Source organism: Myodes glareolus, chromosome 1 (assembly GCF_982192425.1).
Source record: "Myodes glareolus chromosome 1, mMyoGla1.1, whole genome shotgun sequence".
NCBI classification, from domain to species: domain Eukaryota; kingdom Metazoa; phylum Chordata; class Mammalia; order Rodentia; family Cricetidae; genus Myodes; species Myodes glareolus.
Window position 1 is genome coordinate 29,211,017 of NC_142026.1, and position 24,991 is coordinate 29,236,007.

Here is a 24,991-nt window from a genome sequence, read left to right on the forward strand (position 1 = left end):
GGACCAGTCTCATAGATTGAGCTTGCATATATTAGAGGCAAGTTAAATGTCCTATTTTCCTTCAATAGTTTGAATTTTCTTAATGCTGCTTGTTCATTCTTGTATAAATCTGAACCTTTTAATTTCCCCTTGACCTGCATTAGCAGTTTTTGAAAATTACATGTGTGTGTGTGTGTGTGTATGTGCGTATGAATATGAAAGCATCTATACCATTGAGTGTCTGTGGAGGTCGGTGGATAACTTGTGGAAGTTCTCCTTCCACTCTGTGGGTTCCAGGGATTAAACTCAGGTTATCAGTCTTGGCAGCAGGGACTTTTACTCCCTGGTAGCCCTCTTGTTAGTGTTTTCTGGTGATGTTACAGAATTACCATTGATTTCTGAGGCCCTGAGGAACTGTATCTCTAAAATATAATTTTTTTTCTTTGTAAGTTTACTTTATTTCTTTTGTTTAAAAATATTTGCGAATCAGATGCCTTTAATCCCATACTTGGGAGGTGGATCTCTGTGACTTCAAGGCCAGCCTGTTCTACAGAGCTAGTTCCAGGATAGCTAGGGCTGTTACACAGAGAAATCCTGTCTCAAAAACCAAAAAAAAAAAAAAAAAAAGTTTGTGGGATCAGAGGACAAATTGTGGCATTGGCTCTTCCAACATACAGGCCACTGAAGTTGGGACCCAGGTCATTAGACTTAAGGTCCATACCCGCTGAACTGTTTTTGTAGTCTCCCCCGTCTCCCCTCCCCCATTCTCCCCAAACAAGAGGTCGTGTAGACCAAGCCAGCCTTGAACTGAAGTACGGAGCTGAGGATGACCTTGACCTCGAATATTTCTCTTTCTGTCTCTGTCTCTGTCTCTGTTTCTCTCTCTCTCTCTCTCTCTCTCTCTCTCTCTCTCTTGTGCGCGCGCGCGCGCGCGTGTGTGTGTGTGTGTGTGTGTGTGTGTGTGTGTTTCAAGACAGGGTTTCTTTGTAGCTATGGAGCCTGTCCTGGAACTTGATCTGTAGACCAGGCTGGCCTCGAACTCACAGAGGCCTGCCTCTGCCTTCTGAGTGCTGGGATTAAAGGTGTGCGCCACCACCACCACCGCTGACCTTGTATCTCTTGATCCTCTTGCCTCCACCAGAGTGATTGATTACTAGCCTGAGCTCTCACTCTTCCTCCCCACATGGATTGCTGGAAATCAAACCCAGAGCCTCATGCATGCCAAGCAAGTACTCTTCATTGAGTTAGTTATATATATCTTCAGCCCCAGAACTTAATATTATTGACTAGATTATTATTTGTTTTGTCATGTTCTTATAAGTGAGAAATACATTAATTTCATAGAAATATAAAATGATGCCATTGTTGTTTTGCCTTTAATTTTGTGTGAGGTCATGAGAAAAGGGACAAAATTAAGTTTGTCTCCAAACTTGGGTGGTACAGTCCAGTAATCCTAGCATTTGGGAGGAAGAGGCTAGAGGATCAGGAGTTCAAGGTCATCCTCTACCCTGGTGAGTTGGATGCCAGCCCGGGCTATGTGAAAGATTGTCTGAAAAAACAAGAAGACGAAACTGCACTTAAAGTTACCTCTCTATAGTAAGGAGCACAATTTATTATTTTTGTTGTTGTTAACTAAAGTATTTTATTAACTTGAGTTAAGGAGATACCTTGGATATTGAGTTAAGTCTGTAGGAGAGTTTGTTGTATAATCTAGCTCTACTCCTTATTCCTCCCTCTTTAAAAAATACAGTTTATGGTGCTGAAGTAATGGCTCAGCAGCTCAGAGCACTTGCTCTTCTTCAGGAGGACCTGGGGAGGGGTCAGTCAGTACTCAAATCTAGAGGCTCACAACTGCCAGCCCCAGTTCTGGCATTCTTCTTCTGGCCTTATCAGCAACCTTCCCACGTTATAAATAATAAATAGATAAATAAATAGAGTAAAGAATGAATCTTAAATATAGAAATCTAAGACTTGTTGGATGAACTTGAGGACATTGTAACATGTCTACTTTTGCAGAATTAAAAGTGGAGTGGGCTTTCTCAAGTTGTTTTCTTATAACTATTAAAATTGTCAACTTAATTAAAAAATGACTTTTTAAAAAAATTTTATGTGTAAGGTGTTTGACTTGCATATATTTCTGTATACCATGTGCATTCTTGGTGATTGCAGAGGCCAGAAGAGAATATTGGAGATGGTTTTGAGCTGCCGCGTGGATGCAGGGAATGGAACCTGTGTCCTCTGGAAAAGCAGCCAGTGCTCTTAACCACTGAGCCATCTCTCTAACCCTTTGAGACAAGCTCTTGCTGTGTAGTCCAGGCAAGCTTCAGTGCCATGATCCTCTTGCCTCTCTGCCTTCTCAGTGTTGGGATTACAGGTATGTGCCACCATACCCGATCTTTTGACAGTGTTCTCGTCATTTGACCTTAGCTAAGAAACTGCTTGAAGTTGTTGTACTTCAGAACACTTTTTATAACTACAAAGCCACTTGTGGATTTTAAGGTTCTGTCTCAGCACACCCTGAAAATTAGGCCATAGGCCAGGCCATAGTGATAGATGCCTTTAATACCAGCACTTGGGAGGCAGAGAGAGGTAGGTGGATATCTATGAATTTGCTAGGACTATGTAGTTGAGACCCTGTCTCAAAAACCAGCAGGTTGTGGTTTAGCAGCTGAAGACACATTGAAGGCTTTACTTCTTGGACTTTATGGTGACAGGCAGATCTTGGGGACTCAGATTCTTTGCACAGGAGTCACATTGTTGTGCAGCTGCTGATGTTTTCCTTTCCTTCCATCAGATGTGCTGTACAGGTCAGTACTTCTGACTGTAAAGCGGTTCTTAGTGGAAACCCCAAGTTAGTCACTTCCCTTGAGTCCCCAAATGGTCGTTGTCACTAAAACTACTTAAAACTTTTTTTTAAAGATTTGTAGTTTTCATTGCTCTGTAGAACTTGTGAGATTTTCTAGATGGAATCTAGTTTGTGACTGACTTTTTGTTTTTGTTTTCTGAGACAGTCTTGCTATACTGTTTTAAGTCTTGAATCCCTGTGCTCCAGTAATCCTCCTTCTCTCAGCCTCCCTAATACTCCAGGCACATGTTTCTGTGCTGGGCAAGGGGTCTGATTCACAAACATACCAGATGTTTTAGTATTTTTAATCGGTCTGTAAAATATATTCATGAGAAAAACTTGATTTTTAGTTTAATGAGATTGCTAGATGATTTACACGAATACTTTTTATTATTTGCAGTGTTAAAAAAGACCTGAAAATTTTCTGAAACCTCCTGCAGTGAGATAGCAGAACTTTTGAAGGGGTAAGTTTGAAGAGAAGCACTAAGTTGTGGGTTTTTGCCAGTAGTTCCCTATCCCCTAAGGATTCAAGCCAGGGCCTTGTGTATGCTAGGTAAGTGTTTTACCACTGACCTTTATCCATAGCCCCAAGTGGAGTTGACTTTTGCTTTTAGGTTTCAGGTTTTTTTTGTCCCAATATTTCTTCTAAGGTTACAGATAGAAGACATTTCTGGTACTGTTCAGATCCCTTATGAATCAGAATAATGTACCCTTTCTGGATTGGTCACAGTGTGACTTTATGTTTTAAACTGTTGTAATGCTTTTTTGATGACAAGAAGCAGGAAGAACAGTGTTTTGAGGGCAAATGTGCCGAGAGGTAAAGGTATTTTCAAAGAACCCAAGAGTTGTTGCTTCATGAGGGACTTGAACCAGAGATTGGGAAGCATTTGGGAGACTGCTTCATTCCTGGGGTAACAGATAAGCTTGAGTTCCAGTACCACCAGCAAACTGGTAATTAGCTTAGGGGTCTAGCTCCAGTGAAGGAAATAATAATGGATTGCATTTAGTTTAGTTTTCATTTAGTTGTGGCAAGGGTTGGGCTCTAGAAGGGTAAGAATGGTGAGCTGAAAGTCTTCCGTTTGCCTCCAAGACTAGTGGTAGATCTCAGAGAGTATATAGTGGCAGCCCTTCTAGGGTAGGGTCCAATGGAAACTTCTAGACATTTTTCTGTCCTAGCATTTTAGAACAATTTTTGTTTTTCTTGCTTTTTAGTTTTAACTTAGATGTCCTGAAGATGTAACCTATATGCATCTCTTTTTGGAGAACAAGGCCCAGTAATTATCATGTATCAGTGATGGAATCTTCTAGTTCATTTAAAAAGTTTTTTAATTAAAAGATTATATTTATTATATTGTATATGTATATGACTATGTGTGGGAGTGAATGCCATGGCACTTATGTGGAGTGGAAGTCAGAGGAAAGCTTTTGGGGATTGGTTTTCTCTTTTGACCATACTATGTCCAGGGATCATTGAACTTACTTCATCGGCTTGGCACCAAGCACCTTTTCTGACTGAGCTATCTTGCTAGCTCCAATTAAACCCTTTAATAAAGCTTTATTATTTAGAACTTTTAATAAAATTCTAGATTTGGGGGTGGGAAAGCTCAGGAAAAAGGTTTAAACAGGTGTCTTTTGTGGAAAAATTTGTTATTGATTTTTGAATTTTAATTGTTAATACTTTTTATAGTATTAAGCAACTCATGAAGCTGTATATTTTGAGAGTTCAAAATTTATACATGATCTTCGTTTTATTAACAAAGGTTAGTAGTACTAGAATAGTACTAGACCAACCAGGACTACGTAGTGAGACCCCCATCTACCAAAAACAAAGAAAAGAAACAAGAATAGAGAGTAGTAATAGAGACTTAGCTTTTGGGAAATATGAGTGACATAGTATAAACCTTGGAAATCGTGTATTTCTGTACTCTAGAATTATTAGGAAATATAGAAGTAAATTTGTTTTTAGTGTATTGTTGGGGTCTAGCCCAGGGCATTGGGTATGCCTAAGCACATGCTTTATTACTAAGCTATATCCTTTGCTCCTTAAGTAAATTCTGTATGTGTCTATATATGTTTATGTGTGAGACAGGGTCTCACTGTATAACCCAGGCTAGTTTTGAATTTATAGTCCCCCTTCCTCTGTCTCCTGAGTGTTGGAATTATAGGCATGCGCTATCACACTTGATTTTAAACTTTATTTGGGGATAGGGTGTCATGTAACCAAGACTGGCCTCAAATTTACTATGTAGCTGAGACTGGCTTTGAACTCCCAGTTTCCTGACTCTACCTCCCAAGTCCTGTGGTTACAGATGTGTGACACTGGAAACTTTATAGTCTTTGAACCCCTTCATTGCCTGGTCCTGTTTTTTTTTTTTTAAGACAATCTAATGCTGTAACCCTGCTGGCCTTAAACTTACTATGTAGAATTGCAGACTGGCCTGGGGCTCATGACTTGCCATTCCTCACAAATGTTGGAATTAGCAGGCATGCGATACCACACCCAGTTTATGGCAACTTTTTTCAGTGGAACATTTTGAAGTCTTTGTTGTTGTAACTTATATATTTGTTGACTTCTAATATATATTTTTTAAATTCTTTGTGCATTGGTGTTTTGCCATGGATGTCAGGCGCCCTGGAACTGGAGTTACAGACAGTTGTAAACTGCCATGTGGGTGCTGGGAATTGAATCTGGATCCTCTGGAAAAGCAGTCAGTGCTTTTAACTGCTGAGCTGTCTCTCCAGCCTCTGACTTCTAATTTTCAATAATTTTTTTTTTAATTGCTGGACTTGATTTTGTACACTTTTAATCCCAGCACTCGGGAGGCAGAGGCAATTTAATATCTTGAGTTCGAGGCTAGCCTGGTCTATATAGTGAGTTCCAGGATAGCTAGAGCTACATAGTGAGACCCTGTCTCAAAAAAAAAGTATTACACACACACACACACACACACACACACACACACACACACGAACGATCACCCGCACAAATAGATTAAAACCCTTTTTACATTTAGTTTGTATACATGTGTGTGTTTCACAGTGTGTACATGTAGGTCAGAGGAGAGGGCAACTTTTGGCAGTTGGTTCTTTTTTTTCATCATGTCGATCCTAGGGTTTGAACTCAAGATTTTAAGTGTGGTAGCAGATACTTTTACCTGCTGAGTCATCTCTCCAGTCCATATATATAGATTTTTTTTTTGATGTAAAGCCTAGGGATTACTAATAAAAATAATACTTTTATGTAATAATAGTCAACAGATCTGACTTCTCATCGTACTTTTCCTCAGCTGAAGATGTTTTGGAGGGAGAAAAAGGGAGGGAGGAAGGGAATGTGTATGTGTGTACATGTGTATTGATGCATGTTTACTCGTGTTTATGTGCATGTAGGAGCCAGAGGTTGACATTGGGTAGCTTCTCAATTGTTTTCTACTGTTATTTTTTGAGATAGGAACTCACTAAACCTGGAGCTCATCAATTTGGCTAGACTGGCATATTATAGGTATATCCACTGCCTGACTTTTTCTGTGGGTGCTGAAGATCCAGTCAGGTCTTTGTGCTTGCATAGCAGGTGCTTTACTGACATAGCCATCTCTTCAGGCCAAAGTCTTTTTTATCAAATTATAGCTGAATTTATTCTTAAGGTAGAAGAGTTGTCTCAAATGATCTGTTTTCTTTCAAATGATCTGTTTTCTTTATTTTGGACATTGAGTTAAGACATACTCAAAATTTTTTGAGTTTTTCTTTTTTTTAAAGATTTATTTATTTATTATGTATACAACATTTCTTCCATGTATGCTTGCATGCCAGAAGAGGGCACCAGATCTCATTATAGATGGCTGTGAGCCACCATGTGGTTGCTGGGAATTGAACTCTGGCCCTCTGGAAGAGTAGTCAGTGTTCTTAATCTCTGAGCCATCTCTCCAGCCCCAAGTTTTGTGAGTTTAACAACCACATGTTCTTTGTAAAACTTTTGGTAGTCCCTGTGTATTTCTTTTTGGAAGACCAGGGCTTAAGGTAAGATTAAGATGACATGACCATGTTGATGGCATCTTAGTTTTTCTTAGGATGATTTTTTTTTGTATTGTTTTTGAGACAAGGTCTGGCTGTGTAAGAATTAGCTGTGTAGACTAGAATGATCTCGAACTCAGAGATCTGTTCTCTGCCTCCCTCGGCTGGGCTTAATGATGTACGCCCCACAACTAGCTCTAGAATGCTAAATTTTTAACCTTTCATCAAAAGGAGGACAAAAAAATTGCATATTATTCCAAAGCAGTAGGGAAATGTTAGTAACAATAATGCTTTTTATTAGAGTCATCTTTAATGGCTAACATGTTCTTTTGAGATAAAGTTTTTTTTGTATTCAAGTAGTTCTTGGCCCGGAGGAAGTCTTAGGAGCTCTAGTGTCCAGCATTTTGTCCTTAGATTGTAGAGACTGACAATTATCTTACAGAAATATTCTTTTTTTAAAATATTTATTTATTTCTTATGTATACAACATTCCTTCCATGTATGCCCGCACGCCAGAAGAAGACACCAGATCTCATTACTGATGGTTGTGAGCCACCATGTGGTTGCTGGAAATTGAACTCAGGACCTCTGGAAGAGCAGCCAGTGCTCTTAACCCCTGAGCCATCTCTCCAGCCCCTTGTCTTGGAACTTTCTAATTGGTATATCATGACATAGTTGTGATAGAGGTAGCCAAATGCAAGAACTCTCAATATTTTCTGACTGACAATTGATGAAGCACTGGTCAAACCATGGCCATTGTGTAGATAGATGCAAAGCTATCCTGTAAAAACAATGGTCAGAGAGTCTTAATTTGTGTTTTGAAAACTGACAACTTTTTGGAAGACTTCCAAGCCCCTTACTCCTGTTTCTGAGTTTGAGAACATATTCCTTCTTAAAAGAGGGTTTACTATGGATGGAAAGGTGGGAGTTAGTAATGGGACAGAGTGAGGAATAGCGAGGAAAGGAGGGAAAAATTACTCTAAAAATTGCAAGGAGTTTGGCTGGTGTATTAGGCAGGGTTCTCTAAAAGAATAAAACTAATAGACTGAGTATGTATGTATGTATTAAAAGTGGCTTTGTTAGACTGGCTCATAGGATGTGGTCTGCATAGTCCAGCAATGGTTGTCTCTCACACTGGAGAGACTGAGAATAGAATTGTCCAGTCCACGAGGTTGGATGTCTCAGCAGTCCCAGTCTGGCCCTGAAAACTGAAGGGTTCCTGGAAAGCTGCTGCTCTTGAGTCTGCATTGGAATCCTGAAGAAGTTGATTCTGATCATGTGAAGGGATGCTGCAGCAGCAGGATAGATGAACTTGCCAGCGAGAGTGAGGGCAAGCAGGAAGAAAGCAGAGTTCCCTTCTTCTGTGTCCTTTTATGTGGACTGTCACCAGAAGATGCCACACACACATTTAAGGTGGGTCTTCCTGGTTCAAATAATCTGATCAAGAAACTCCCTCACAGGAGTGCCCAGCAGCTTGGGTTTTAGTTGATTCCAGATGCAGTCAAGATTAGCCATTGCTGTATTGAGGGCCATATCAGTAGATAATGAAAAGCAGAGAGATAATGTGCTTTAATTTTTTGTCACCTACCTACAGGTTACATAGTTAGCCAATTGGGACCTTATTTTCTTAGTTATTAGGTATATCCCAGGAAAATTGTGGGAATTACTGGCATGAAGTAGTCATTTAATGAATGATAGCTTTTATGATCTTTTATAATTATTATTACCATGTAAATAGGTAAATTTAAGCCTAAAATTTTATGTAATTTCTAGAAGTCTAGTGTTTCACATTTTTTTTGGAAAGATTGTGTTTTAAATGTTTTGCCTGCATGTATTTGTTTATACCACATATGTATCTAGTGCCTGTGGAGTTCAGAAGAGAGGGTTAGATTCCCTGAAATTGAGTCATGATTTGGGTTCTGGAATCTGAACCTAAGTCTTTTGCAAGAGTAGTAAGTTCCCTTAACTACTAAGGTGTTTCTCCAGCCCAGAGCTTTATCCAGTGATTGAGTTTGTGGATGTCTTCTAGCATCTTCTTCCTGAAGATGAGGATTAGATTACAGGCATGCGCCACCATTTTAAATTCTATTTTAAATTTGTTTTTTATTTTTATGTGTATGAATATTTGCCTGCATGTGTATGTATGTGCCCAGCACACATCCCTGGTACCTGAGGAAGCCAGAAGAAGGTATTAGAGCCCCTAGAACTGGAGTTATAGATTGTTGTGAACTGCTATGTGGGTGTTGGGAATAGAACCTGAACTCTTTACAAGAGCAAGTATTCTTTAACTGTTGAGCCATCTCTCCAGCCTCAAGCACCATTATTTGAAGTATCTTTTTGTTTTTGTTTTTGACAACTAGGTCACACTATGTATCCTAGGGCATGCTGAAAATTATCATATAGCTCAGTCTGGCCTCAGACTCATAACTGTCCTGCTTTACTTCCCATTAGTTTACTACTGTGTCCAGTATTAAAATTCCACCTTTATGCTGGGTGGTGGTTGAACCAACTCTCTAGCCTGAGAGTTTGATTATTAGGCCACGTTGATCTTTTACGCCCCTTGATAAGCTTTCCAAGGAATGTGTGTGTGCGTGTGCGTACCTGCATTTGTGTGTTTTAATTTATTTTTTGAAAATTAAGCTATGTAACTGTGGCTGACCGGGAACTCGGTGTGTAGCCCTGACTGAGCTGACACTTCCTATGTAGACCAAACTGTCCTTGAATCTGCTGAGCTCCTCCTGCCTCTTGAATACTGAGATTACAGATGTGTATCATCATATGTGACTGTTGGTTTTACATTTATTATGTTTATTTTTTAGGTTTTCCTTTTTCTCTGAGATATATACTAATTTTGCAGTGCTGGGGATTAAACTCAGGGCTTTGCCCTGTGTCCAATCCATTTTGATCTTAAGACCTGCCTTAGTTTGATTTCTGCTGTAGTAACAATAGGTGTGTACCACAATTTATTGGCTCTTGTTTTGCCCTAGGAAGTTCAAGAGCATGATACCAGCGTCTGCTTCAGCTTTTATTGAGGCTGCATCATCCCATGGTAGAAGGCAAGAGGGAGAGAGCAAGGGGAAGAGAGAGAGGGTTTTAAACTTGCTTTTATAATGACCTACATTAGTGATGACTAACCACATCCCTGGTTAATGTTATTAATCTGTTCATGAGAGCAGATTAATCACCTCTTGTGACTGTTGTGTTGGGGAAATTTCCAGTATATGAACTTTGGGTATGTAGTCAACTGTAGCAGGATCTGTTTACTTCCAGATATCACTGAATAATCTCTGTTTTTTCTTGTAGTGTTAGTCTCTGTTCTTCTCTTTGAAAAAACGAGCCAATTCTTTTAACTGTATTTGGCTGTTAGATTTTTTTTTTCCTAATTAAAATAATCTTCCTTGGACAAAAAAAGCATTTGAGTTGATCTCACAACTCTTGAGTACTTGAGTAGTATTTCTTGATGATACTGGTTTGCAGAAGGGGTTAGTGCTTTTCTGTTATTTCCTATTTCATCAAGCAGATTTAAAACATATACATGTTTTAATGGGCAGTGGTGGTGCTTGCCTTTAATCCCAGCACTCTGGAGGCAGAGGCAGGAGGATCTCTGTGAGTTTGAGGCTAGCCTGGTCTATAGAATGAGTTCTAGGACAGGTTCCAAAGATACACTGAGAAACCCTGTTGCGAAAAAACAAAACAAAGCAAACAACAAAAACCACCAAAAAACAAAAACATGATAGTTTTTTTTTTCTGATTTTTCAAATAAGACACTTTTTAAAAGGGTGCTATTTGTTTTGTGATACATGTTCTGGCAATGAAGAATAGACTGCTAGTGTAGTTTGTTGTTACTAATGTGAATGTTGTCAGTGTCAGTGATAGTACCATTATTGAATGGTTAGTACAAGGGCTGACATAGCGTAAAAGGCAAATAATATTTTAAACCTTGTGTTTCCATGTTTCATGTATGCATTAGTTACTGTGTGCTAGGGATTGAACCCAGGGTCTTATACAAGCTAACCATGCTATTATTACAGGTTACATCCCAGAGCCTTCATTGAAGGTTTTTAGGACTGAGTAGGTACAGATTGAGCTATGATTAGTTGATAATTCCTTTAAAAATATTTTCTAGCAAGCTGGGCAGTGGTGATGCATGCCTTTAATCCCAGCAGTTGGAAGGCAGAGGCAGGCGGGTCTACAAGAGCTAGTTCCAGGACAGGTTCCGAAGCTTCAAATAGACCTTGTCTTGAAAAACTGGAAAAAAAAAATTTAGTAAAAACTCTCTAGCACTGTTTAACCAAACTTGTGCTTTGATGGACTGCCCTTCAGTTATTGTTGACCAGTATTCTAGTTATACACAAGTATGCCCATTGAGTTTGGAGATGTGGCTAGTGTGATTGAAGAACTTTTATTTATTTACTTAATAGTAGTTGGTTGTTGAGATTCGTATGGAACTTGATGTGTAGCTTGGGTTGCCCTGAACTTACATCAATCTTTTTTTTTAAATCTTTATTTATTATGTATACAGTGTTCTGCCTTCATGTATGCTTGCACAACAGAAGAGGACACTAGATCTCTTTATAGATGGTTGTAAGCCAAAATGTGGTTGCTGGAAATTGAACTCAGGACCTCTGGAAGCACAGACAGTGCTCTTAACCTCTGGGCCATCTCTCCAGCCCCACTTACAGCAATCTTGTACCTACCTCTCGAGTGCTGAGATTGTCAGAGGGAATATGCTAATCACACCTATTTATTTAGTCATTCATTCATTCATTCATTCATTCATTTATCCATCCATCCATCCATTTATTTATTTATTCATTTGTTCATTCATTCATTTATTTATTGGTTTTTCAATTCAGGGTTTCTCTGTGTAGCTTTGGAGCCTGTCCTGGAACTTACTCTGTAGACCAGACTGGCCTTGAACTCACAGAGATCCACCTGCCTCTGCCTCCTGAGTGCTGTGATTAAAGACATGCACCACCACCTCCTGGCCATACCTATTCATTTTTAATTGTTAAAAAATGGCTGGAGATGTAGCTCAGTAGCAGGGTCAGTCTGGCACGCACAGATCCTGGATTGCATCCTTAACACCACCCAAAAAAAAAAAAAAATCTCCAAACCAAGAGCAGAATACAAAAGTAGTTAACTTTTACAGTTATAGCCTTAATTTCCCTTGTCTTTATGATAGGCTTTCATTTTAAGAACGGTTGTAGGCTTATAGAAATTTGAGAGGATAATATAGGGATTTCTCCCTATTATAGTTAGTAAGCCAGTATTGACACATTGTTAAAATCTATCATTTACACTTTTTAAAAATTTATTTATTTATTTATTTATTTATTTTGTGTACAATGTTCTTTCTGCGTATATTCCTGCAGGCCAGAAGAGGGCGCCAGACCTCATTACAGATGGTTGTGAGCCACCATGTGGTTGCCGGGAATTGAACTCAGGACCTTTAGAAGAGCAGGCAATGCTCTTAACCACTGAGCCATCTCTCCAGCCCCCTCATTTATACTTTTCCTGTTTAATTTTACCTATTTTTTTTTTTTTTTTGGTTGGAAGATAAGATTTGGAATGACATATGACATTTAATCTGTATTTTTATGCTTCTTTGGCTCTGATGCTTCTTTTGTTTTTGATATCCTTGATGAATTTAGTACTGGTCAGGTGTTTCTGTAAAATATCACTGTATTAGAGTTTGTCTTGTGTTTTCTTTACTATTTCTTTGGGGTTGTGGGTCTTTAGGTAGATTACAGAGTAGAGCATGCCATCTCTACCTTAATTATGAGAACACTTAGGAGGTAGAAGAGGCAGATGGATTGCTTAGCTTAGGGTTAGTCTGGTCTACAAAGAGAGTTTCAGGCTAGTTAAGGTATAGTGAGACCCTGTCTCCAAACAAACAAAACAAAACAAAACTCCATGATAGTATGGTTTATCAGTCTTGATGGTCATCTTGATAAATTTGTCCTTTGTAGTTATTTCTTCTATTTTAAATTAAACTGTAGTTACTTGGTTTTTCCTCTCCCCCAACCCTTCCCATACCCCCCACCCTCAAATTTATGGCTTCTGTCTCTTTGTTTTACACACACACACACAAACACACACACACACACACACACACACACACACACACACACAGAGTCTATATAATGTCACTTGTATACTTTCTTGAGGAACTGATTTTTAAATTAAATTTATTTTGGGAGCACTTATTCTAAGTTAAGTTTATTTATTTATTTTTTAAAAAATCAGCTTTTGTGGAAGGGACTGGTGAGATAGTTTAGCAGGTAAAGGTGCTTGCTGCAAAGCCTGATGATCTGAGTTCAATCCCAGGAATCCACATGATAGAATGAGAGAACCAAGTCCTGCAATTTGTTCTCTGACCTCTACACATGTGCCCAAGGTATGCATGTATCTACACACATATGTAATGCAAAATAAGTAAGATCTAATAAAAATTAACCTTTTTGATGGTTGGGGTAAAACCTCTGGCTGCTAAAGTGCTGAGAGTGGTGGTGTTATTTCCAGAACTCATGTTTAAAAAAAAAAAAAACACCAGGAGTGTAATCCTCTAATGCTGGTCAGCTAGCCTGGTAGCTTCCTTAAGCTTTAGGCTAGTAAGAAATCCCTTTTCAAAAGGTGAATTGTACCTGAGGAGCAATACCTGACACTTTTCTGTGACCTCCACATGCATGGTAGTACATGTATTCTCTGTCCCAAATTAAAAAAGCAATTTTTTTAGAGAAATGCTCATTTTTATTATTTTTAGTTATGTGTCTTTCTCTCCTCTGTCTCTGTGTATTTTTTTCCCTCTCTGTCTCTCTCATGTGTGCATGATAATGATCCCCTTGTCTCCATTTTCTGAGTACTGGGATTATTCAGCTAGTCCCTCTCTCTCTCTCTCTCTCTCTCTCTCTCTCTCTCTCTCTCTCTCTCTCTTTCTTTGTATCTGTGTGTGTGTATATGCGCGTTTGTCTAGAATTTGGCTATATAGCCTAGACTAACCTTGAAAATATAATCCATTTGTTTCATCCTTCTGATCCCTGAGATTAGAGATGCTTGTATCAGACTCAGCTTTTTTTTTCATTTAAATATTTGAAATGTTTGAGTACTACTTAAATTACAGTAGTACTCTTTATTTTTATTATTTTATGCTTAGGAGTGTTTTTCTTGTATGTATGTCTGTGTATTACATGTGTGCCTGGATCTCTTGGAACTGGAATTATAGACATGTCAGTCACCATTTGGGTGCCATCTCATCTCTTGTTTATAGCTTATACAAAGAATTAGATTTCAGCATGTTTTTGTGTGTATGTGTATGTGGCTGCATGTATGCTGTGGTATATCTGTGGAGGTTGTGTTCCTATCTGTTTTGAGGCCAGGGTCTCTCTGTAGCTTTTGTGCTTCAAGTGCCAGGCTAGTCAGCCTGCGAGCTTCTGGGAATTCTTTCTGTGCTTCATCTCACTTAAAGAACATGGGGTAGGTACTTTCATGTCCACCCTCTTTGTGTGATTGTCGCCAAGTCTGATAACCTAAAGTTCAATTACTGGGACTGGCATGCTGCCTCCTTCCCCCAACAGGTAAAGGCATGTGATTTCAAAACAAAAGTAAACATCAGTAGTTTTGGATATACACAGGTATGGTCTTTTACAATGTGTTGGATACAGTCTTTATTCTATGACTTCCCCTTAATCCTTATCATGCCTGTTTTTACTCAGTTGCTTTTGCTAGGCTGGAATCTTTACTAGGGACTGTCATTGTAGTCCTTATCCTTAATATGCTCAGATAATCTAGTTAGCTCTTACCAGATAATGTTGTCTGAATCCATTATATTTTTGTATTGTGCCAAAGAAAATACTTTATACATTTCCTGTAGAAAACCTAACCTTAAATATTTCTCTACAAGAATGTTATTCTCTGGAAGTTGGGTCTACTGGAAAAGTGGTAAGAGACTAGAAGAACTTGGGAGAGGGATATCCTGTCCCTTCAGTTAGTAATATGTTCCTTCTGATGGGAAAAATGACTTTCACTTTTTTGCAGTTAAGATGTTCCTTTTCTCCCAAAATAGATAACTTTTTATTGGAAATCAGAAAAGGTGCAAAGTAAAAGAAAAACAAAGTTGTCCCATAAATTTTGAAGATTTGGTATTTTAAAAGTTGTTGACTCAGGTGGGCAGTGGTGGATCTCTGGGAGTTCAAGATAAGCCTGGCCTACTGAGCAACCATTTCTTAAAAACAAACAAACAAAAAAGTAAACAAAAAAGAATTGTTTGCTCATAAGCAACATTTAAATTTTGGATATTTATATTTGCTTTTTAATTAGTGATTAGATGGGGTTTTATTAACTCTCTTTAAAAATATGACTGACTGACTCTCTATCTATCTATCTATCTATCTATCTATCTATCTATCTATCTATCTATCTATCTATCTATCTATCTATCTATCTCGTGAGTGCTCTATCTATACACATGCCTTATACCAGAAGAGAGCATAAGAGCATAAGATCACACTTATAGATAATTGTGGTTGTGAGGAATTGAACTCAGGACCTCTAGAAGAGCAGGCAGTGCTTTTAACCTAACTGAACTATCTCTACAGCCTGGAGTTTTATTAGCTTAAAATTCATATAAAAATATTTGTGACAGGACAGTACAAGAGATAGACCAATAACAAGCACATTAATTAATTAATTAATTAATTAATTAATTATTTTTGGAGCAAGATTTTGTTGTTACCCCAGGCTGGCCCAAAACTCCTGCTCCTCCTATGTTAGCCTAATGAGCTGTAGTTACAGACATGTACTACCATGCCCAGTGGGAAAATAGGTGTTGGGTATTCCCTACAGCCAGTCATTCTCCTCTGAGAACTATTGCTTATATTTCTTGTGTATTCTTTCAATTTGTGTGTATGTGTGTGTGTTGTTTTGAACATATGAACATACTTACTTCTCAGAAAAACTGTTTAATGTTTTTAAGTTAAAAAGAAACTCTTAGGTTAGTCTTCTGTTTTAAAAGCTTTAGTTGTAAGATTGGTCCTGATTCAAAAGAGTTAGAGTGCCACACATACATTAGATCTGCCTGTTATTACAATGTAAGACATTTGGCAACATATCTCATTATAAACTGTCAACTTTGAACATTCAGAACAGTTCAAATCCTGGCTTGTCAACATTGCAGCCCTCTATAGCATATCCTTTATGCAGCAGTTGTAGGATGAGCTACATGTATTGGTTAGTTTCTTAGCAAGGCTTCTCTCTTGCTGTGGCTACTTCATTTCCTGTTGCCACTGTTACTTTTCCTGGCCTCTCATTCACTGAATCTTGTGTTCTGCTGTTAAACTCTTGCTTCTTTTTTGAGAGCCAATGAGTTTCTTTATACACATACATACCTACATACACACACATACACACATTTATTTGGTGTGTATGTTTTGCCTTCATGAAAGTCTATGTACTATGTACATGTCTGGTGCCCACGGGGGCCTGCGATGGTATTGAATCCCTTGGGACAGGAGTTACAGATGATTGTGACCCATGTGAGTGTTGGGAATCAAACCCAGGTTTTCTAGAACACTCAGTGCTCTTAACTACTGAGCCATCTCTTCAGCCCCTTTAGTAGTTTCTTGAATATAGTGCTCCTCAATAATGCAGAACCCATTAGGGACTGGTATTTAGTAGGCATTTGATAATTTTGACTTTTGAATAATGTTGTCATATTGTAATGTATATGTCGTCTTTGTTTTAGATTTTACTAAGTTTCCATCTTTAAACTCTGTTAGCCCCCTTAAGACTTTGGATACTTGCAGATGAGTAGCACTGACTGTATTAACTTTTGGAAACTGATTTGTTTATGTTGACTTAGTGGTTGTTTAGCTATCTTTCGGGATGCCATTGTACTGATCAATAATGGTTCTTACCTTTTTTGTGTGCGTCCTGGAGATTAACTTAGGCCTTCCACATATTAAGACAGGCACTCTTCACCAATTTACATAGTCCTCTTCCTTCTAAAGTCATAATGTATTCATATAATTTAAGTTTGGATTTATTACATTTTTGTGTGAGTGTGGGTGTGTTTGTGTGTGTGTGCACACTAATGTGCCAGATTAATTTCTAGTGTTTACCCTGTTGCTTCTTTCCACTATGAATCTGAATATAGTTTGTCTTTATGTCTTGTCTTAATTCTTGTCTTTATGTCTGTCTGTGTATGCAGGTGCATATTTGTGTGCCATATATGTTTATATATGTGTACACTTACATGTAGATGCCAGAAGACAACCTCAGCTGATGCTTCTTAGGAACCAGTTGCATATTGTTTTAAAATTTATTTGTGTCTTTGTGTACATGTATACAAATGTGTATATATTATAGCACACATGTGGGAGTTAGAGGGCACCTTACAGGATTAAGTTCTTGTCTACTGTGTGGGTTCTAGGGATCAAAATCAGGCTCTTGGGCTTGGCAACAGTTGCCTTTACAAGCTGAGCCTAGCCCACCCTTTCTTCTTTCCCTCCCTCCTCCTCCTCCTCCTCCTCCTTTTCTTTCTTTCTTTCTTTCTTTCTTTCTTTCTTTCTTTCTTTCTTTCTTTCTTTCTTTCTTTCTTTCAGATTTATTTATTATGTATACAGTGTTCTGTCTGCAGTTGTGCCTGCATGCCAGAAGAGAGCTTCAGATCTCATTATTTATGGTTGTGATTCGCTGTGATTGCTGGGAATTGAACTCAGGTCCTCTAGAAGAACAGTCAGTGATCTTAACCTATGAGCCATCTCTCCAGCCCCCCCACCCCCACCCCCTTCTTTAAAGATGAGTTCTCTCATAGGCCTGAGTTCATTGATTAGGCTAGACTGGCTGGCCAGTGAGCCTCAGGATCCATTTGCCTCTGCCCACCCAACACTTGGATTACTAAAGTGCACCATTGATTCTTGACTTTTAAAGTGTGGATTCTAAGGTTTGAAATGAGGTCCTACTGCTTATAAGGCTGACTGTCATCTTACCCTTGTCTTTTATAAACTGATAAAGGTATAAGTGACTAGGCAGTGGTGGCACATGCCTTTAATTCCAGCCCTCGGGGAGGCAGAGGCCAGTCTGGTTTATAGAGTGAGTTCCAGGATGCCGGGACTGTTACACAAAGAAACCCTGTATTGAAAAAGGAAAAAAAAAGGTATTAAAAAAATAACAGTATAAGACTGGAAGGGAGCACCTAACATGCACAATGCCTTTGGGCTTTTGCTGAACACTGCCTCCCTCCCGCACCCCAGGACTTCATCACAAAAATGGCAACATGGAATCTTTATTGGCAGTTATATTTAGTGTATAGTATCTATAATGTTAAACTTACTGTAAAGAATTTGAAATGGGTCGGGCATTTGTGGTGCACGCCTTTAATCTCAGCACTCGGGGGACAGAGGCAGGTGGATGGATCTCTGTGAGTTCGAGGCCAGCCTAGTCTACACAGAGAGAGTTCCAGGACAGGCCACAAAGCTACAGAGAATACAGAGAAATCCTGTCTTGGAAAACAAAACAAAACAAAACAAAAGGAAGAGAGTCAGTGTATTTGCTGATCTTGGTAGTACGCTCCTGTGATTTCAGTACTTGAGAGATAGAGAATAATGAGTTCTGGACCAGCGTAGCCTGCTTGGTGAGATCTTGTCTCAAAACAAGAAATCATTATATTATATGCCATTTTTAAGAAGCAACTGATTTTTGGGAATCTTTTTAGTATTTAAAGCACTGTTCATTCCCGACAGCAAAAACTTGAAGTTACCTGTTTTATAAACATTATATAACTTTTACAAAACTATTACTTGGAGCTTGAGAGATGACTCAGTGATTAAGAGCAGTGTTACTCTTGCAGAGGACCCAGGTTTAGTTTCCAGCATCTACATAGTGGCTTACAAACATACGTAACTCCAGTTCCAGGAGATCTCACCTTCTTTTCTGCCCTTCTTGGACACCAGGAATGTCTATGGTATACATACATACATGCAGGCAAAATATTCATGCATAAAAAATAACATAATTCTAAAACTTCTTTAAAGGGCTAAAAAAATTTTGACTTTATTGTATTTATGTTAGAAATTTGTTTTTTCTTTTTTAAAGATTTATTTATTTATTATGTATACAACATTTTGTCTGGATGTTTGCCTACAGGCCAGAAGAGGGAACCAGATCTCATCATTATAGATGGTTGTCATCCATCATGTGGTTGCTGGGAATTGAACTCAGGACCTCTGGAAGAGCAGCCTGTACTCTTAACCGCTGAGCCATCTCTCCAGCCCAGAAATTTGTTCTTTAAGCTGTACTGAATGTTTCAAAATAGAGGATATAATAGGATTTTCTTTGGAGACACAGTCTTCTGTATCCCGGGGTATTCTCCAGCTTGCTATGTAGCTGAGGATTACTTTACTTCTGATTTTCTGCCTCCATCTCTCCAGTGCTGGGGATTGCAGCATGTTCCATTATGACGTGTTTATGAGACATCAAGGATAGAACCCAGGGCATATTCCATGTTAGGCATCCCTAGATATATAGTGTAATTCTAGTATGTAGAAAATAATAGTTAGTTCCCCCTTTTTACTACATACAGGTGAACATAAAAAGAGGTATGGAGGAACACTTTCTAAATTTTTAACATTTCAGGTGAGAGTAATCATTGGCTTACTGAAAATTATTGTGTTGTGGAAATGGTGAACATGATGACAGTTGTATCTCCAGGGGAAGGAGCTAGAGATGAATTAAGTGAAAGTTGTGAGTTGCAGATGTCTAACCATATGGTCTTTCTCTACTTGTAACCTTCTAGCACAGTGTATATATTGAGACATTTGCTTGACCCCCTCCATCCAGATTTTTTTTTTTTGACAAATGTTTGTGTATCTTAAGCTGGCCTCCAACTCACTTTGTAGCTGAGGCTGACTTTGACCTCCTGATTCTTCTACCGCCATCTCCACGAGAAGCCATAAGAGAGTGTCTAATTCTGCCAAACTGGAGTTATAGGTAGTTGTGTGTTGCTTTTTGTGGTTCCCGGAAATAAAACTTCGGTCCTCTGCAAGAGCAGTTTGTGCTTCTAATTGCTGAGCCATTCCTCTAGCTTTGCAAATTGGATTTCTAAAAATTTTAATTATTTTGAAGATAGGATCTGGTTACATAGTACATGCAGACTAACTATCCTTCAAAACATTTTTTCCTTTGCTTTTGTACTGTACATGCACTACCATATCTAGTTTAGAAATTTTATTCTAATTAGATATGAGTTAAAAGAATTCAGACTATTGAAAGGATGTAAGAAGACTCTTTAAGAGTTAGCAATAATTGAGAGAAAATGATAGGTGAAGGGTTTCAGGAGTTTCACATGATTGGCTTTTTCAGTGTGATTGACCAGCAGCCTTTCAAAACAGTGGTACCTTTATCAAAGCTCCCTGCTTTGAGGTAGGCTTATTTAATTAATTTAGAATGACATACAAAATAATACTATAGAAAAAAAATCAAATTTGTAATTTGGGGCAGAGTAGGTGGGTCTTTTCTCCCAAGCTCTCTTTCCCAGACTAGAAAATTTGTCTTCATTTGCTCGGTGCCCTTTTTGCCATTACACACTTTTGAGCATAGTTCTAGCCACAGGTACTTAGTAGAGACAGCACTCGAGAAATTTATAGTTAAATAAGCCATGATTATTTTTGGGAAAGTTAGGAAGGGAGATACAGAAAAGCTTGGGTCAAAATAGTCCCAGATAGTACTAATCATGGAAGAAAAATTAACTGGTGTGAAGAGAAGGCAATCTAGAGGAACTTGGCTGAGTAGAGTTCGGGGTCAGCTTCAGATCCCAAGTTTTACAAATTCAAAGATGTTCCCCAGAGGTCAGGAGGCTTTGTAGGGGTTTAAGTTGAAAACATTTAACTGTGTAGGGTTTGAAATGATGCCCTTGGGTGTGGTGGTGCATACAGAGCAGACTGATCTCTGTGAGTTTGAGGCCAGTCTGATCTACAGACTAAGATTCTCAGGGCAGCCAAGGCTATACAATGAGATCCTGTTCCCCCCAATCCCCACCCCCTAAAAAAAACAAAACAAAACAAAAGATGGGAAGACTATTCTCATTTTAGCACCCAGCTCTTAGTTTAGGAAAGACTATTCAGAGATAAGGCATAATTTCCATTTCAACTAATTTTTTATAATTCAGAGGAACTATGTAAGATAGTCCTTCCAGAAGTTTATTAAACTCACTCTATTAAATTGGTTGGGAAGAAGTAACTAGGGTCTGGAACTCAGGATTGAGTAAGGTGCTCAATGCTTAAGTTAGATTTTTCTCCTTTAATTCATAAGGAAAAGGATCAGAGCACTCTTCTGTTTGCTCTGTTGATGAGAATTAATTTACTTGGATTGTTCTTAGCGTTCTCCAGAAGTATTTGCACCAGGAAATAATTCTAGGGAACCATGTTATAATTAGTAGCTGGGTTCAAGCTTTGGGGCATTTGGTGTTTGTGAGGTTTTGCAGTACATATAGTGAGGATGATCAGTGTACCAGAACAGGATTTTTCTGCTCATTCATTTGTTTCCTAGATGCTCCCTGTGCTCGGGGCGGGCTCCTCTTACAGCTTAAGACTGCAGTCTGGAATTGAGTCCATACCCAACCCTAGGGGTTCTGTTTTTATTGTGTAACACCTGTGGAGTGTGGTGCTTTGACAACCTGGATGATCATATGTGTTGTAGTAAGTTAAAGAGGAAAATAAATTGCTATGTGATTTTTTAAAGTATTTTCAAGATACTAAGTAATTTTAAATTAGAATAAATCCATTCTAGTTCAATCCATGACTTGCTTTAAGAAATTTAGATCACCTTTGCAGTAGTCAGAGGTCCCCTCAAAGTTCATTTGAAAGCTTTAGGATAGGTAGAGTTTGAAATAGTGGTTTAAAAAGAATTAATATTAAAAAACAAATGGCACATCTTTAATCCCGGTGCTTGGGAAGAATAGGCATGTGGATCTCTGAGTTTGAGGCCAGCCTAATCTACATAGTGAGTTCCAGAATAGCCAGGACTGTGTAGAGACCGATCTGTGTGTGTGTGTGTGTGTAGGAACTCAAAAAGTTGGACAAATAATAACAAAAAGATTTTTAAAATGCATTTATTTTATTTGTTCTAGGCAAAACATGTATGTGTGTGCATGTACCACCATGTGGGTACTGGGAACTGAACCTGTGTCCTTTGCAAGAATAGCAAGTGTTCTTAACCACTGAGCCATCTTTCCAGACTCTAGATGTTTTGTATTACAAAAAAAAAAAAATCTTAACCTGATGCAGTCTATATAGTTCAATTTGGTACCAGGTGTTTTCATATACTTGTACAAAACATACTGAACTGATTGTGGCAATAAGGTAACAGGGCTGATTGGTATGTGGAATACTTGTTTTAACAGTTTCTTGGTCTTACCTAATTACTTAATTTGGGATGTACTGTGAGTTTAATTGGCTCCAATGCACATATCCATTGTAAAGCTCTTAACCTTATGCATTATTTAGAAGAAAACATGATCTGGATGTGTTGATACAAATTTGTAATCTCAGTACTTACGAGGCAGAGTTTGTGTCTAGCCTGGATTACATAGTCAGTCCTTATCTCCAAAAACAAGTAAACAAAAGAAATGATAATCATAGAAAGTCTGGCACAGATTTTTCATATTTTGTGTTTTAAAAAAGAGTTCTTTTAGAGAATTTGGGAGATGGCTCTGTGGTTAAAGTCTTTGCCATGCAAGCCTGAGGACTGGAGTTTGGATCCCCAGAACCTATATAAATATCAAGTGGATGTGGCAACTTGCCTTTAATTCTAGCTTCAGAATCCAGGGACAAGGGATCCTCAGATGAGTCTAGCTAAGGAGACTAGCAATGCTGGTGAGCTCTGGGTTCGATTGAGAGACTCTGCTATAATAAATAAGGTGGAAAAAGATATCAAGAATGATTTCTAATACCAACTAAGGACTTCCACATGAACATGCATTTCCCACAAATGCAGACATGCAAGCTCAAGTACACATACCACAAGAAAAATGAAAAAGAAAAAAAATCTCTTAATTAAGGGAGTTTTGATAGATTTGTATTACACAGTGTATCATTTTTGCACACCTGTTAAAAGGAAAAGAGGCCAGAGAAACCTCTTTTTTTTTTTTTGACCTCAGTTAGTAAAGTGTAAAGTACTTGCCATGCAAGCGTTGGGGTCCAGATGTGATCCCCTAGAATGCTCATTCAAAACCTGGGTATAGTGACACATGCCTATAATTTGAGCACTGGGGAAGCAGAAGCAGGATCCCTGATCTGGCTAATCTAACCAAATTGTCTTGTTAGTCTAACCAACTCAGTCAGCTCTAGCTTCTAGTCTCAAAAATTAAAGTAGAGATTGATTGATGAATATACCTGTTAGCCATCTCTGGTCTTCACATACACACATGTAAGAACACAGTAGTGTTCCACCTTTCTCTTTTTCCCAGCTGTGTAGTAGTAGCAGCATGTCACTCAAAATGTCTGAAACAGTTCCATTTCTATGTATTAGACGAGTCGTTTTGTAATCCAGGTTGACCTTGAACTCAGATCCTCTTGCTTTAGCCTCCAAGTGTTGGCATTGCAGGTATGCTGGGATTACAAATATTCTGGAACTATAGGTGTGTGAATGCCTGGTTCCACTATTATCTGTTTAAAATTTAGTGATGATTTGGTGCTCGTGACAACTTTAAAAATGATATAAGCAGTTTGGACTTTAAAATTTTTGGGGGGCATATTTGTTATACACTTAAGTGTATACTGTATACCCTTGTATGTTCTCTGTGCATGTGTGTGCATATGAATATGATGGCCAGAGGTGAATGTTTGGTGTCTTTTCTTAGTTGATTTCCACTTGTTTTGAGACAGGGTGTCACTGAAGAACCTTTTGCTTACTGGTTTGGATTGACTGGCCATCCAGCAAGTTTCAGGGGTTTTCCTGTCTGTGTACTTTTTTAAGTTGTCCATTTAGCAAAAACGATAGTAATAGGTTCCTCCCTGGTGCTTATGACCTTCTGGGCCACGGACTTCTGATCTAGTTCATAGTATTTGGCATAGATTCCTTTCTTCAGAGCAGGCCTCAAATCTAGTCAGAAAGTACCTGGTTACCTCCGTTACTTTCTTGCCACTATTGTACTAGTGAGCACATTATACCTGGCAGGTTGGCATTACAGCATTCAGGCTTCACTGCTGTATAATACATTGATGCTTTTCTTCTCCTGCATAGCACCTTCTGGCACTGTGAAAATTTCAGGTCGCTTCCACCTTGATTTATGTCCTATAACCAAATGTGTTGTGACTTCAGTAATAGAGTGTTACCATCTTATTCTGGTAGGTAATCAAGAACAATGGCAATAGCCAGTGTTATTTTGGGGGTTTGGGCCCCACTGATATTTTCATTTAATAATCCATGTCTTCTGGGGAAACATTATCTACTCACTCAGGGTTATCTGTGTTCCAAACCCCTGCTCCCCACCCCCCAATTTCACTTTTAAATTAGCTTACAGAGTAGTGGGTTTCTATTTGAATTTTTTTTGTTTGGTTTGGTTTGTCCCCCTCAACCCCCCCCCACCCCCCACCCCGAGTTTCTCTGTAGTTTTGGAGCCTGTCTTGGAACTAGCTCTTGTAGGACATCAAACTCTCAGGGATCCGCCTGCCTCTCTGCCTGGGATTAAAGGCATGTGCCACCACCGCCCCCCTTCTTTTTGATTTTCCTGAGACAGAGTTTCTTGGTGTAGCTTTGGAACCTGTCCTTGAACTTGGTTTGTAGTCTGACCTTGAACTCACAGAGATCTGCCTCCCAAGTTCTTGGATTAAAGGCATGTGTCACACCACCTGGTGGGTTTCTATAAGTATTTTTCTTTCTTTTTTTAAATTTTTAAAAAAAATTTATTTATTATGTATATAGTGTTCTGGGCACCAGCTCTCACTATAGATGGGTATGAGCCATCATGTGGTTGCTGGGAGTTGAACTCAGGACCTCCGGAACAGCAGTCAGTTCTTTTAACCTCTGAGCCATCTTTTCAGCTCTCTATAAGTATTTTTCATGTATTCTTTGTGTTGGTTACTACCTTCTACTCCCATCTTCATCCCCATTAAGCTTATTATTTGCTTCTTGTTACTATCTTCTTTTTTCTTTTCTTTTTTT

The 24,991-nt window shown here is 38.6% G+C and overlaps 1 protein-coding gene across 6 annotated transcripts in view; it reads left to right on the forward strand.

Annotated features, from left to right (window-relative positions):
• Gigyf2 (GRB10 interacting GYF protein 2) overlaps window positions 1–24,991 on the forward strand; it is a 137,306-nt gene that overhangs the window by 3,783 nt on the left and 108,532 nt on the right. For 5 of the 6 annotated variants that reach the window (XM_085697113.2, XM_087905132.1, XM_085697125.2 and 2 more), the window contains exon 2: window positions 3,225–3,288. The exons of the other annotated variant lie outside the window; for it this stretch is intronic. The gene's annotated coding sequence lies outside the window, so the exon portion shown is untranslated. The remainder of the gene's footprint in view (window positions 1–3,224; window positions 3,289–24,991) is intronic. 6 annotated transcript variants of the gene reach the window in all.